The sequence below is a fragment of the Psammomys obesus genome, unplaced genomic scaffold, assembly GCF_907164565.1.
Source record: "Psammomys obesus unplaced genomic scaffold, mPsaObe1.curated_primary_1811, whole genome shotgun sequence".
NCBI classification, from domain to species: Eukaryota; Metazoa; Chordata; class Mammalia; order Rodentia; family Muridae; genus Psammomys; species Psammomys obesus.
The window spans coordinates 26738593-26749686 of record NW_026595981.1 but is presented as its reverse complement, the minus strand read 5'-3'; the positions used below and the strand labels follow the sequence as shown (position 1 = coordinate 26749686).

The 11094-nt window shown below is 49.8% G+C and overlaps 1 long non-coding RNA gene across 1 annotated transcript; it reads left to right on the top strand.

Annotated features, from left to right (window-relative positions):
* The first annotated feature begins 736 nt into the window (after positions 1-736).
* Positions 737-3201, top strand: LOC129686508 (uncharacterized). Its single transcript, XR_008721622.1, has 3 exons — positions 737-783; positions 2595-2813; positions 3014-3201. It is a non-coding gene; the product is annotated as an uncharacterized LOC129686508 (long non-coding RNA).
* Positions 3202-11094: the final 7893 nt, after the last annotated feature.

Below are 11094 nucleotides of genomic sequence, written 5' to 3'. Positions count from 1 at the left end.
CAGGGGGGGAAGAGGGTTGGACCACGCCATCTGCACGCTCCCTAAGACTGGAGTTTCAACACCCGGCCTGTCCTATGTAAGCCTTTGGCTCCCCACGCATGTCGAGGGCAGGCACTGTAACCTCATCTTCACAGACTTTACAGCACGAGGCACACAATAAGCGCTCCATAAAAGTGTTTCTCGCCCCACCACGAAGGCTCCCACGAAGCAGCCACGCCCTCAAGCAGAAAGGAGAGAGAGAGAGAGAGAGAGAGAGAGAGAGAGAGAGAGAGCGCCTCGCCGTGTCCACGGTAACCACAGCCGAAGCTGGGAATGCCCACGCATGCGTACAGCCGCCCTTCCTTCCCGTAACCTCAAAAAGAATGCAACCCGTAAAAAGGTTTTGCCAGAAGTTGAGAGCGCATGTGTGGTTCCACCAACACCCTCGTCTCCTCCGCCTACCGCCCGCCCATCCACCCAGCCGCCGCCTCTAGAAACCCTGGCCGGAAGCAGTGGCCATTTTGGGAGGTCTCGCTAGCCAATCGCTGCTGGGAAGCGGACGGCAGGCCGGTCGGGACTAGACGTCTTATTGGTTAATTAGCAGGAATGGGCGGGATCAAGGGTCGCGGGGCGGCCAAAGAAAGGAGGCGGGGAAGCTCGCAAAAGTCGCAGCCACGGGGGGAGGCGTGGTCCGGGGCGGGGCTAGGCAGGGGGCGTGGTCAGGGAGGGGCAGTTGGGGCCCCGAGCGATCGCTGGCCAGCGAAGCGCCACACTCGCTTGGTAGAGGACAGCGGCGCTCCGCCGGTAGGTGAATGGGCAGAACCTCGATACCTCAAGTGGGGCGCTGAGGGAGCGGGCGGGAGAGGGGCGCCTCCCAGGCCGGGGCCAGCCTGCAGCCTGGCCGTCCGCGAGGGCTGGCTGGGATGGACGGCAGGGTGTCTGCGGTCTAACTCGCTCGCACGCGCCGCGCCACCAGCGCCACGCTTGCAACGCCTTGCTCCTCCGAAGCCTCCAGGCCGCGCACCCGCGGGTCACACGCTTGCCCCGAACGCGCGCGGGTACTCCCTGCTGTCCCTTCCCCAGCATCCGTGCCATCGAGTCCAGCCTCCCCCCTGCCCGACCGCCCCAGCCGTGAAACGCGCCGCTTTTCCCTGCCAAGTGCTTCGGGGGTCACTTGTTCGGAGAGTGGAGCGGAGACTGGCCTTGGCACTCAGCAGGACGGTGCTAGTCGCTGAAAGTTATCCTCCCTCCTCGATGATCTTGACCCTTGTGTGTAATTCCGAGTTCTACTCGGGACTCTTGGTGTCTGTTTATGTGTGCCAGTCCCATCCTGGAAGCTCATCCCGGCGCTGGCAACTTGCAGCCACCTGTCACCAAGTAAAATGAAACGTTTGTCCGAGGCAGAGATTTCCACCTGCTTTGGAGCCTCATCGTGTTTATTAACTTCAGACAAAGTCCTTTTTTTTTTTTTTCTTTCCTAAATTGAGATTAAAAGATGGCTCTCAGGTATAAGGATGGATGGGGCGGGGGGTGCTTGCATGGGTTGTAAAGAAGAGGATGAGTTTCAAAAATCAGTGTATTAATGACAATTTTTTGTTGTTGTTGATTGGAGACAATGGACACTAGTGACAGGATTACAGGCCCTAAAAGTGAATGAAACTAGTGATGAGGGTGGCGCCAAGACCAGTGAACTTTGGAACACTGGCACTGTAGCTAGAAACTTAAGTCCTCCGGAAAGATTAGAGGATAGTGTCCTAACATTGGTGATGCAGGTTTTTTCGTAGTGGTGTCCCTGGTTAGTGATAGGTGTGGTAAGATGGACAGAATGCTGTCCAGTTGATAGGTGGAGTACCTGAACCAGGTGTGGGGGGGGGGGGGGGGGTGACATCTTCTCTGAGGCCTCCGAGCCATGAGTGAGGGTAAGTTCTCCAGAAATCTGAATTAGGACTGTATTAAGGTAACTGTGATAAGGGAGGGGGAAGGTTTGGGGTGATACTATTTTTGCTCTTAAAGTGAAAGGGTTCTGTGAAGGTTCCTGACTTGCTTAGTGGTACATGTGGATTTCCTCTTGTATTTAAAGTGATGTCAGAGGCAATTCCTTTGGATCGATGCCAGTTTTTGAGTTTTTCAAACGCCTTTTAAAACATCTTGAAAACTAGACCTGGTAGGCACATACCTGTAATCCCATCACTTGGGAGGCTAAGATAAGAGATTGCTGTGACTTTGAAACCAGTTGGGGCTTCATAGCAAGATCCTGTCTCAGAACACCGGAAAGGGAAAAAAAAAAAAAAAAAAAAAAAAAAAAAAAAAAAAAAAAAAAAAAAAGAAAGAAAGAAAGAAAGAAGAAGACATCCTGATTTATTTGGAAGAGTGTGATAAATTTCTCAGAATATCTCATAATAATATGTCTGACTTTAATTTTAGAAATAAGTACCCAACTGTACATACCCAGAAACATATACCAGCAGTTTGTGAAATCAAATGGTACTAAGTGATCAGGCTTTAGGTCATTCTGATTGTTTCTGGGTAGAAGGAGCAGTTCTGAAGGTTTTTAAATTTTTTATTTTTATTTTTTTATTTTTTGTTATTTATCCATTTCCTCTGGTGTCTGTCAGCGTTTGTGGGAGTGGCACCACAGAAGGAGACCATGCCAGATGAACCTTCCTCTGTTAAGCAAAAATGCCTGGTTTTGCCGTTCAGCCTTGGCAGACAGAAGCGTGGTTCCTCATTTTGCTTCTCCTGGTGAACACTGATTCCTTTGTGATCTGCTTGGAGTGTTTGTGTATGAGAGGACAGGGCTCACCCTGATTGGTTGTCCAGCCCTTGGCAGCTGTGTGAGTAGACAGGGTTCACCCTTAGCTAAGGGGCTGGTAGGAGATTGGAGGGTGTAGAGGAGATAAAAGCTTAAATCCAGGTTTGTTTGTGTAGGCTAGTTTTCCCCCTCTTGAGAGTTTTGTGTTATCACTTTGGCCTGTGAAGTCACTTTTAATTTTCTTTCTTTTCTTTTCTTTTTTTTTTTTTTTTCCTGTCTCAGTGGACAGCACACAGACTTCTCACAGGTGCTTCTGCCCGAACTCACAGGTTCATCCTGGCTGGCTTGACAGATGTTTTGTTTTGTTTTGTTTTGTTTTTGTGAGGAGAAAGAAGAAAACTGAAAACCAAATTCAGCCCAAGCAAAAAAAAGGTCAGCTTGCTGCACATGCAGAGGCCTTTCCACCGATGGCTCCCATCAGCTTGATGCTTTTTTTTTTTTTTTTCCTGGCAAAAGGTTAAAATGCAAGTAAAATTCTGCTTTCGTGATTAATAAGTCACTACCGCAGTTGCGTCTGATGCTTCCTGTTTGCCCCATTTTAGTATTTCAGTTAAACTGGAGGCATCTGAGCACTCTGGGCATGTCTGGTGGTACCAGCAAGGAGCCGGTGGGGCGGTTTGGAGAGTGGACTTGGGGAGTTGTAAAGATAAATCAGCCCTCCTCTCTCTGCACACCAGGATCCCGAATAAGGGAAAGGAACGGGTTGAGCGTCATCTCGGGGAGGGCGAAAGTTTCAAGTGCAAGCACTCCGTTTACTTGGTGACACTGGCTGCAAGGCTGAGGGCAGGAGAGGACCAGGTGGAAGGCAGGCCGTGGAGGAGAGGATTTCTGCATTTCTGAGCAGGGTCCTGAGCCCTGAGCTTCTCTCCCTGCCTGAGTGACAGCATGAAGGAAGCTCTCCCCAAGGCCCCTGTGCTCTTGTATTTACATTTAAATTGACGTCCCCCTTTCCCTCTTGCTGTGTTAGAGTATTTCCTCTTGAGTTCCCTGGCAGAAATCCTTTGGAATTATGGGCATAGGGAATAATTTTGTAGACAGCTTTTCTACTTTCTTATGGTATAGAGAGGCAAAGATCTTTAAAATGAGGACCAAATAAGACAGACAGTAATCCTTAGGAATTTGGTGTCATGCTTAGAATCTACACTGACTTTTATTGACATTTGCTTCATTGTTTTATAGTATTCTCACTTGCTCGAGAATGCTAAGGCGCTCTCCCCACCAAAGTCAGTTTTGACTCCAGCTAAACCAGGGAAGCAGCTCTAACTATCCACTTATCATAACGATTCTTAATCCATGTCTCTACTTTAGTGATTGTCGGTTCTGGTTGCTATTAAAAGCCTACCATCTGAACCAGCGTGCCTGTGCTCCTTTTCCAGGTGTAGAAACTAAAGCGGAAGGGTCAGGTGACAGGTCAGTAGTGCCACCACACCCACTGTGGCCGTTTATGTTGTCAGACAGACCTGGGTTAGGGCCTGGTTTGCTTGAGGCTGTCTGTGTGCCCTCAAGCAAATCACTTCTGTGAACATGGAGTGCCTTGTCTGCAGATGGGGTCAGGAATGTTTCGTGGGGCCAAGCACAGTGGCTGAAACTGTTGTTCTCTGCCTTGTAGTTCTGGCAGTAGCAGCAGTGGTGGCGGCGAGGCCGATTACTGCATTGTGGCTAGACCTGTCTTCTGTAAGGTAGTGTCAGTTAGAGTGCCTGACAGGTCAGTCGGTTTTTTTTTTGTTTTTTTTTTGTTTTGTTTTGTTTTGTTTTGTTTTCTCAGCAGGCCCTCCAAGGACTGCTTCCCTCGCCTTGGAGAGGTTAGCTGTCAAGTTTTTCCAGTCTTTACTCCTTGTGTGTGCACACATGTGTCCCCCAGCACACATGTGAAGAGTCTCTTCTCTCCTTCCACCCCGTGGGTTCCAGAGAGCAAACTCAGGTCTTCAGACTGGGCTGCAAACATATCTTCTCACTGAGCCATCTCTCTAGCCCCTGGTTCCCCCAGGCTTGCTCTACATCCTGCCCCCACTGCACTTCAGCTAAGCCCAAGAAGACCTAGGCTCTGTCTGGTCAGAGTTTGCAGCCCTACATAGGGGTCACCTGTAGGACCTCCCAGGGCTGATCCAAACACAACCAACGGGACCTGTCTCGGACCTCCCTATGTCCTCCATGTGGGTAAGGGGGTCCCAGCATTAACCTGGGGAGAGAAAGAGATTTCTCACAGAATATAACCCACCGAGGACTTGTTCTTTGTTTGGGGGTAAAGGAGGTAACATTTGGTTCTTTGGGGGTATGGTTTCCATCAGCACATGGCACCCCACCTCTTCCCCCTTTCTCCTTTAAGCTGTCGCACCTCCATAACCAGGTCTGAGAGCCCCGGGTCTGCAGTCAGGGACTTGTGGGTTCTGCTTCAGGTATCAAGGGGCTGGGCCTGGGGGGTAAATTCCTTTCTGCCCCTTAATACAGAGCATAAATACTGGCTCCCACCACACTGACTTTCTTTCTAAATAGCATTTGTTTTCTCTTGGGGAAGCTGTCTTGATAGGCGAAGAGTCATTTCTAAAGCGAACCTAGTTTTTAGAAAAAATAAATCACCGGATGTCAAGCCTCGTGAGGAGCCTGCTCAGATGAAAATGAAAGCAGCAGGCCCCGGGTGGCACTTGACTTCAAGGCTGGAGGTGAAGGCAGAGCGTCTGGACCGTGCTCAGTCACTGGCCAACTCCACAGCCTGCATTTGATAGGCGCCTTAGTCATTTTTTTTCAAGCGTTGTTTAGGTGAGGGGAGTACTTTCTCTGGAAGGTGAGTCACTCAGGCAGGGGTGTAGGTAACAGGCCATTTGTTCCCCGGCCCCGTTGCAGAGGAAGTCCTGAGCAGACCTTGTTGAAAAGTCCTCTGCCAAAGATCACCCTCATTCCAGCCCAAGGGCGAGGACTAGGGAGCAGGAAGCCGATGGGAGGCTCCTGGAGCTTGCTGACTGACAGACCCATCCCCTGGCGGATCATGTGGGCAGGGCACAGAGCCCAGGTCAGCAGTGTCACTACTCCTGAGTCCACCTTGAGGGTGGAAAATGGCTCACGTCCAGTGACAATCAGCAGAGCGGCAGGAGTGGAGCGTTGGCCCTGGGGAACTGGGAAATCCCTTGGCAGAGAGTTAGAGAGATACAAACTGTACTTAGAGATGAGAGATTTGGGGAGAACCCTTTTCACCCCTGCTTTCCTTTTAGCTACCTGAATTGGAGGCTCAGCAGGGTACCAGGGGTGGAAAAGGAAGTTCTATCACTTTCTGGGTTTTAGGGAGCTCGAGGAACTGTGAACTCGTTACCTTAGTTGTCTCCACTTTCCAGGGTCAGCATCTGGACCCAGAAAGAAGCAGGGAGGGGGAGGCCTGAGCCACCCTAGCCCCATTTTTCCCCACTGAAGCAGTGGCCTCAGCTTCTGCCGACTCACCTTCCAGAGAGCCATCCCTGATCAATGTCCACAGACAGAGGGTCTTTTACACTGTGTCCTCGACTAGTACACTTAGTGTCAGTCTGTCTGTCCAGGACCATCCACAGGGTGGGCATGAATGTTCAGGGTCTCAGTAGAACTGATAATCCCTTGCAAGTGTTCTGTCTATCTGAGGTAACTAGCCATCCCTTCAGCTTTCTTTGGACTGGCGTGGCCTTAAAAAAAATCATAGACCTTAACTACTCTGTCAAGAAAAAAAATTACTAGAAATATAGAATGGCAGTCAGGCAGTGGAGGCGCACACCTTTGATCCCAGCACTCGGGAGGCAGAGGCATGTGGGTTTCTGTGAATTCAAGGCCAGCATGGTCTACAGGGTGAGTCCAGAACACCAAGGCTACACAGAGAAACCCTGTCTCGGAAAGGCAAAAAGAGAGAGCGAGAGAGAGAAATGTATAGACTGGCCAGGCATGGAAGCACCAGACTTTAATCGCAGCACCCAGGAAGAAGAGGCAGATGTATCTCTGTGATTTCAAGGCCAGACTGGTCTACATATTGAGTTCCTGGGGAGCCATGGCTAAGTAGTGAGACTCTGTCTCAAAGAAGAAAGAAAAGAAGAGGAGGGCTGGGGAGATGGCACAGTGGCTAACGTGCCTGTTTAGCAAGCATGAAGACCCCTGTCCAGAACCCACATAAAAAGCCAGGTGTAGCATTGTGTGCCTGTAATCCCAGTGCTGGAGCTGGACAGCAAAGATCCTGGGGGCCTCTGGGAGCTTGCTGGCCAGCCAGTTTAGCCAATCAGTGAGCTCCAGTTTTAATGAAAGAAAAAAAAAACAAAGCCATTGAGGAAACTGCATGTACATACACACATGGATATACATGGAGGCAGGAGGGAAAGGGGAAGATACTCATTTTTTAGTATTTGTACCATCCTCTGCAAAAGATTGAATAAGGCCATCTAGCAATGTGGTGGCATTGAGCTCTTTGCACTGTTGTCTTGTTGCCACTGGGCCCAGAAGCTACCCCCAGCAAAGGACTTTTATCTTACTAAACAGCTCTTCTGTCTGTTTCCCCACACAAACTCCATCACTCTCAGGCTTCCTGCAAGCCCAGCAAGGCCTGGGAGGGGTGGAACCTCTGTGGCTTCTGAGAAAAAGTAAACAGAAAGCTGTTTGACTCTCTCCTCTACCATAAGGTTGATGTGGTCATAAGGAGGCCAAAGTTGATAAGAAAATACAGTCTAGGCAGGGTTACCTGGAAGTCTCATCGGTTGTGTCCACCTTTAAGGCCCTTTCTTATGTCCCCAAGCGGTGTCTTACCTAATGTGGGCCTTTAGTGACTATCAGTGGTTGATTTTTGAAGTTTCAAATCCACTGGGCACCAAGAAGCATTTACATCTTTCGTCTCCGAAGACATGGCATGTTGCCCATGGCTTACAGGTGGCCAGAAGGGCCTGAGTAGCCGCTGTCATCCCAGCCAGACCTGTTTGGCTCCTCTCCATGAGAGGCCTCGGAGGGCAAAGCATGATGTCATCTCTGGATAATGGCCCCGTGCACATGCAAAGAGCTGTTAGAGCTGAGCCTTCTGGTGACCCTGGCCTTTCCCTTTACTGTACTGACCAGAATTACTCTTCTGGTTTGTGTTAGGAATAGCTGGGAGGCTTAGAGGGAAAAGGAGTTTACTGGGGGGGGGGGGGGGGGGGGAGTGACCACTGGTTAAGTGTTTTGCCTAGGGGAGTTAATGGAGTGAGCACTGAGCGTTCACCAGCCTTACATGTTGAGTGCTGTGGTTTGAGAGGCAGGAATAGCTTCATAGACAGAAATAGAAAAGTGTCTGCGCTATCTATCCCCAGTGTAGGACCTATACACAGGTCAGGCCAGGTGGATCGTGTGTGGACCAGAGGCCCAGAAGGCTCATCTTCTCACTCAGTTTAGAAATAAATGGGTGCCCAGGTCAGTATTTAGGGAAGATGTTGATGATGGTTTCAGCATCTAGCTTTCAGACCTTCTTCTTGGGATGCCGTCAGAAATATAATCACTGATGTGGTCTCCTTCCGCACCATCCCCCTTGAGCTTGCCACGCGATCAGGCAGTGTGAGCACGCGTATACCAATCCAGGCAAGCTCTCAGAGACTATGGCCCTCATCTAGTTAGTCATTTATTTATGTGTCTGTATATGTATGAGGGGTGGGAGTATGTGTGCCACAGTTCACATGTGGAAGTTGGAGGACAGCGTTTCGAGGTTGGTTCTGTCTTTCCATTACCTGGATTTTAGGATCAAACTCGCATCACCAGATTTTAAATGGCCAGGGCCTTCACCTCCTGAACCCGTCATGCTGGCCCTTTTTGGTTTTGTTTTTTAGACAAGATCTCACTGTGTGGCCCTGGCTAGCCTGTAATTCTGTAACCTGTAACCCTGGCTAGCCTGTATAGACCAGGCTGGCCTCAAACTTGCAGTGGTGCTCCTGCCTCTGCCTCCCACCCATGTCCTCCCCAGAGAGCCTCTCTCACAGGAGGAGCTCTCCTACCCCCACCTCATCCTGCTGCTGTCTAAGTGGGAATACCTCAGCATCTCTCTTCCTAGAGCCTTGCTCTGCTTGCCACCTTGAAGCAGGAGCTTGCTGACACGCTGGAGTCTTCAGCATCCATGCAGCACAAAGACACTCTAACATAGCTCAGGTCAGAAAGCACACAGTGCTTGGTGCCATGTAGGGCCAAATCACATGCAGGTGTTTCAAGACCTGACCTGTGACAAGCCTTTTGACAACTAAGGTCAAAAGTATTCCAAGGTGGCCTTTCAGGGTCAGGAACAAGGAATGCTCTTGTTTGGCTTTGTCTCCATCATATTCCCCCTGGCTAGTCCAGCGCTTGAAAGATAGTACCCACCAGAGTACAGCAGAGGAGGTATTTGTCATCAGATGAAAGTGCAAGGTGCAAGTCTAGACTCCTGTTAGGCCCTGTCAGTCTGGGTAAGAGAGCAAGAGAGCCAGAGGCCTCTCCAGTTTCCCGCCCTTCACTGAAGACTCAGGCTGAGGTTCTCTTGAGAACCCACCTCTCATATCCCATATGAGAGGGAGAGCAAAGGTATAGGCAGTGTAAGTGGCCAGTGTAAGTGGATGCATCTGCCTCTCATCTCTTCAGCTGATCACGTGGGAGAGTTTGTCACTCTTTGACAGCAGCTAAAACCAGGTCATGGTCAGGGCTCCACAGAACGGACCAGGCATCTCTTTCTACCACTGCCCCACCCCCCTACCTTGGAAGTCTTCTGCAGAAAGCCAAGCTGTTTGGGGTTTTTGTTATTCTGAAGTTCCTTAAATTAGTTCCTCAATTTCAGAACCAGCCTCCAGTAACTACAATGAACTTGAAGCCTCCTCCCTCACAGGGAGACTGAGCTTAGCCCGAAGCCCATCCCACCTGTGGAAATCACATATATAAACCCAGAAAGGAGGGTCATGGAGCAGGATTGGCCGAGCCTGGGGAACAGCTCCTTGCCATGAATCATCCAAAAGGTTAGAGAGAGAGAGTTGTTTTACAGTTCACAACAGACTTGTTACTTGTACCGATGACCTCAAGACTTGGCAGGATCCTGAACTGCACTTTGATTTATCAAAGCAACTGATTTGACACAAATGTGGTGACTCACACCTTTAATCCCAGCACTCAGGAGGCTGAGACAGGAAGATAAAGAGGTCAAGGCCAGCCTGGGCTACAAGACCCCTTTTCTAAAAGAGCAAAGCAAAACAGAGCCAAGAAGGGAGGGAGAGGTTGGGCAGTGGCTTTAGCGTGAGGCAGTGGAAACTGTTGAATGGTGCGTACTTCAACGCCCACGTCCTGAGAATTCCTAGCTACAGGAAATGTCTTCATATGCATATATAAAGGACACTTAAATGCTTTTGCATAACATACAAAAACTATGCTTAACTGTTTATGGCATCGAGTGAAGTACACACATAGTTGGGTTTTTTTTTCGATAGTGCTCTTCCCTCCGTGTTTCCCAACATTCTGACTCCATAATGGCTTCTGTGGATCAGAGGCGCCCTCTCTGCCATCCTTCTATTTGGTGCTGGCCCTTTAATGCAGTTTTTTGCCAGTTTGATGTAAAATGCCATTGTGACACTTCCCTTTTAAAGCTTGTCAAATGCCCCTTTTGGGGTCTTAGAGACAACCTGTATATGACACGGCAGCTGGGATTCTCACTAGCTGATCTTTGGATCATATTTCAGTATTTCAGCTCCTCTATGTCAGTATTTCAGCTCCTTTAGAATGTCCCGCATTCTAAAGCTCAGATCATTGGATGGGAGGCTCAGTATCATGGCTGAGGGAGGGCTTTGGTGTAAAAGCCCTTTGTGTACAGCCTGTTGCTGCCCTGCCCTGCGGTGTGACAGCACTGTGCAGATAACCTACAGAGCCTGTTTCCTCCTTCACACGGAGGGCATCGTAGAGCCGGGCATGGTGGCTCCGACCTGTAACCCAGCTCTGGAGAAGCAGAGGCAGAAGACTCGTACATTCCAGGCCAACTAGGATGCATAGCCAGACCTGCCTCAAATATACAGGCAAATAAATAAATACAAACGAACAGTAAACTATTAGCATCGTGCTCCGAGTGGTGAGGATTTAGGAGATAATGCATGCATCCCATGACACATAGTGAGCAGTAGTAGCTGCCAGTACGACTTTCTGTCAGCATGGGCCAGAACGTAATAATACGTATGCAAACGGCAACAGGTGTTAAGAACACCCAAAGGTTTGGCAAGACAGCTAACTTCCGCCCTTCCGCTGAGTTCATCGTGTGTCACCAGGTCACTCCATCAGCCCATTCCGTGCTGAGCCCCTGCCAGTGGTGGCAGGCCAGACCAAGGTTGCAGGGACCTCTTTTG